The following is a 4,903-nucleotide window of genomic DNA, read 5'->3' on the forward strand; positions in this document are numbered from 1 at the left end:
GACCGAAACGAGACAAATAATTTTTTTCTTAGATTCCTATTTTAATTCACTATTGCCGGGGGGTGTACACTTAAGATAGACGACTGCAGCCTTGGTCTCGTCTGTTAAACATTTTATCTTTCTTTTCTTTCTTCTGTTATATTCAGGCAGGAAAATAGTGATAGAAAACTGTTTATACTGGATTAGATACCAAGACAAATTACCCATTGAGAGAGAGAGAGAGAGAGAGAGAGAGAGAGAGAGAGAGAGAGAGAGAGAGAGAGAGAGAGAGAGAGAGAGAGAGAGACATACAGACAGATACAGACAGAGACAGAGACTGACCGACTGACTGACAGACTGAGTTTTATTTACGGTTATATGGCGTCACATATGATTAAGGACCATTCTGATAGTGAAAAAGGAAATCCGCCGATGCCACGTGGGCTACTTTTTCCGATTAGCATCAAGCGATCTTTTATATCACGCATGCACACACACGGGAAGGGTTATGTTTTCAACAATCCATGTTTATCTTTGCACGTGACGAATTAGATCGTGAGGCCATACATAGGCCTACGTTTTAGAACAACATGTGACACTGATTCATGATATGACTGTTGAATCAGTCAAAGTGAAGTGATGACGATATCTGACCTTTTAGGCCTATACTCTTTTGATACACGTTCATCTGTTTTGTTTGGGGGTTTTTTCATCCCGTACCAGTCTGTTGTTGTTGTTGTTGTTGTATTCGAGCAAACTCGAAAGCTTCGAGTACATGTTTAGAATCCTCCAATGAGAGTCTTCCATGTTTCTATCCAAATAATACTAAAATACTTTGTCGACATACTGAACTAATCACCATTAGCTGTACACGTTTTAAAAAGTGTCCTTTCGCGATACGTTTCTTTGTCTCTATTTTGCTTAAATATCTTTATGTGCGCTGGGTTTTATTTGGGAATTCATCCCACAGACAGGATAGCATATGTATACCACGGCCTTTGACATACCAGTTATAATGTACTAGTTGGATATAGCCTCATGGGACACCGATGGGGAACGATCCTTGACCGACCGCGCATCGAAATAGTCGGTTACTCGCGTTACGGTTAGCCTACTCGCGTTACAATTTGTCCGCTATTTAGTAATGGCTAAAAAAAAATATAGATTGTAAAGAAAAATAACAGTTTTTAAATGTCAAACATTTTTTTAAAGAAACATCAGAAAGCTACACAAATGAACTGGGTAAATATTACCAACAAATTAAACTTACAACAAGTTAAACAATGAATAAATAACCATTTTTGGGAATTAACGTCAATTTTTTTTTTTAATTGAAATTTGAATTGAAACAACACTAAAACGAAGTAGAAAGTTTGAAACGTCCACTATTTTGATAACCAAAAATGTTTTAATTGTACAATTTCAAAACTCTTTATCATATAAAGATACCTAAACACCATAGCTATGCACCAATATATCTACTTTATCATAGCTGTTACAGTATGAGGAGACTGGATTTTTTGTCATGTCCTTTTTTTTTGACGCGAGTAACCGATGTTTACACATTCACAGTATGAAAACCGATCATCATATTTCCTTTTTTTTTTTTTTTTTTATTATATATATATATATATATATATATATATATATATATATAACTAATAAAATGCAATAAAGAAAATTAGTGTTGAATGTATAATTATTAATCCTGAGCAAATCAATAGAATTAGTATGGTAAAAATGTAACGCGAGTAACCCTGGAATTGCACATATATATTTAGACTTATTAGAAAGTAAGTGGCAGCAAAAACTAACTTAGTGTTAGAAGTATGTTGGCATAATTATTCACTCACTGGTATTGTTCTATTAAAATAAAATGTTGGTAACTCGCATTACATATTTTTCGGTTACTCACGTTACAGTTTTTGATGCATCCGTGTCATGTTTTATGTCACTATTGTTAAAAAAATGTGTGGTTTCACTACCTGTAGTATGTATTAGTGTAGGAAAATATCAAGTGTCGTTTGTTAGAGACAAGAAATAAATAATAGAGAGGAAAAAAATAGCTATTTCGGTTACTCGCGTTACATTGTGCTAGGTGGTCTATTTGACCCAGAGTTAAAGACATATCATATCATTTTATGTAACTGCAGTGGGTGTAACACGTAGGTATTAGATATTCTATTACATATATGCAACCTGTATAAAGCATAATATGCTTTTATTGCATTTATTTGTCAAAATAATAGGCGTCTGTTCAGCATGCGATATCTTTTTGGCAACAACCTCAATGACAATTTTTTTTTTTTAATCCATGAACTTCAGCATATTGTTGATCACAAAACACATTCGTTCATTAAAATAATTCATATTTAAATTTTGAGTCTTTGTCCGCTTCGTCATGGAATTGCCCATATATATATATATATATATATATATATATATATATATATATATATATATATAGTTAGGTTTAGATTTGATGTCAGTGTTTCTGCCAGAAACAACTTTTGGGGCATGGTGGTATGGAATTAAATACAACCACAGCCAACAGGGGTATAGGGGTCCTCCGCCAGAAAGAAAATGGGTTAAGTTTAGGATTAGGGTTAAGAAAATCATACAGTAATGATAAGAGTAATTAATTTTGTTAAAAAAATAATCTAAAAATAAAATCTACAAAAATATTTGGGTATGGCGCCATACGAGTTTTACCCTCTGGCAGAAAAACTGGATGTGGATTTTCACAATTGTCGAATTACAGGAAACTTGTTTTTAAACACTGGCTTTATTCTAAAATAAGTTTAACTTTTATCTTGTAAGTTACACCTATTTACTGCTGTTCTTCAGTTAGATTGTATTAAAACCTAAACTCTTAAAAACAAAACTACTGTAATGGTAATTAAAACATGTTTTGCACTATGGAGTTTGCTTATTTCTTACACATAATCAGTTATGACAGAAAACTGGATTAAAAATATATTTAAAAAAAATTGTTGCTTATATATAGAATAGTAGAATGTTGTTGGGTCAAACCCGGAATGGTCGAATACACCGCAACACTCGAACCAAATATTTCCTGTTTGGGGTGTATGCTGGATCTTTTCCACCAAGTGGGCAGGATCTAGCTCAGTCAGTAGTGTGTTCATCTGAGGTGTATAGGACATAGGATCGAATCTACTCGGTGGACCAATCCTAAAAGAACTCTAGCGTTTTCTCAGTCCCAACCAGTGACCCTGGGTAGGATGGGTGGAAGGTATCACAAATATTTCATGCTTGGTGTGTATGCTGGATCTTTTCCTCCAAGTGGGCAGGATCTAGCTCAGTCAGTAGTGTGTTCATCTGAGGTGTCTAGGACATAGGATCGAATCTACTCGGTGGACCAATCCTAAAAGAACTCTAGCGTTTTCTCAGTCCCAACCAGTGACCCTGGGTAGGATGGGTGGAAGGTATCACAAATATTTCATGTTTGGTGGTTATGCTGGATCTTTTCCTCCAAGTGGGCAGGATCTAGCTCAGTCAGTAGAGTGTTCATCTGAGGTGTTTGGGACATTTTTTTTACTATTACTGATAACTGAAATCTGACATTGCTTAGATTTTAGTGTTTTCATTATCCATTTAAAAATATCTGAAGTGTTTCTGGTCATCCTGGTGTTTCTAATATCATGAAATACACTTCTCTTCTCTTTGTTTTTATAAATGCACATACATGTACCTCTCAAAGTAATGGTTATTTAACAGTGTTTCTGTATTTCAATGTCACAGATTCTCGTTTGACTCTGTTGTAGCTTTATACAGATGTGTTACAGATTTAAACTTATTTAAACAAACTTATTGTTAATGTTTAGTTGAAACTAGTGTCTGTGACTTTAATACACGTTTCTAGTTTTGGAATGAATTAATGAATATATAACTATACTTCAGCACTAAGAATACACCCACTACTGGGTGTAAAGTAAAGGTAAGTACATGAATGAACTGAGGATCAAAATCAATATAAAAATTCAAGAGTTAAATAAAAACACAAAATTAGATCGCCAATGGGCAAGTGATGCTATGAAATATTGTACTGCAGGTGGTAAAGCCCAATTCTGCCCACTGAACGAAAAATAAAATAATGTTTGTTTAACATCACTTCAGACATTTTTATTATGCTATTGCATACAGAAGAAAGGGGACTTTTACAAGAACTTCCCCAAAGACAGGACATTACATACCACATCTTTTGATGTACTGGTTGGAATGGAAAAACCCCACCAGGCAAGCACTATACCACTGACACAGAGACACATCCCACCACCCCTCAACCTCTTCCCGCCCCTTCAGTGGCGGGATGTATTTCACCATGTAAAATGGAAGCTAACATTGGGGGGGGGGGGGGGGGGGGGGGGGGGGGGGGGGGCGTGGAGAGGGGACAAAACTTTCATCTATTAGGAATACCATTTTCTGTCAATCTTGAAGAAATCAGTGTTAATATCTTTGAACATAAGGGGTACTGGAAATGAAAACATTAACAAAACATTGGTTATCAAGAAAGTTAACTCTTTTAAATGTAGGTTGAATTACTGTTGTTAAAACTGTCATAGTACCAAAAATAACTAATTTACTTATTTCACTACGAAACCTGCCAGATATAATAACAAAACAAATAAATAAACTATTATATAATTTCATTTGGAAAAATAAACCTGAAAAAAATAAACGAGAAATATTGATACAAGATTATAGCAAAGGAGGCATTAAAATGTTACATTTTTCAAATTTTATGATGGCACTAAAAGCTTCCTGGATAAAAAGACTCTTCTCTTCAGATTCAAAATGGGTAACTTTATTCCAGGCAGTAACAAAATTAAAGACAGAAGATATGTTTAAATTTGGAAACAATTTTATTCAAAGAAAACAAAAACAAATAAAAAATATATATTCT

At 34.3% G+C, this 4,903-nt stretch overlaps 1 protein-coding gene across 1 annotated transcript in view; it reads left to right on the forward strand.

The window, feature by feature from the left end:
* LOC121387405 (armadillo repeat-containing protein 8-like) overlaps positions 1-4,903 on the forward strand; it is a 58,062-nt gene that overhangs the window by 48,014 nt on the left and 5,145 nt on the right. The gene's annotated exons all lie outside the window — the stretch shown is intronic.

This window comes from Gigantopelta aegis, chromosome 13 (assembly GCF_016097555.1).
Source record: "Gigantopelta aegis isolate Gae_Host chromosome 13, Gae_host_genome, whole genome shotgun sequence".
NCBI classification, from domain to species: Eukaryota; Metazoa; Mollusca; class Gastropoda; order Neomphalida; family Peltospiridae; genus Gigantopelta; species Gigantopelta aegis.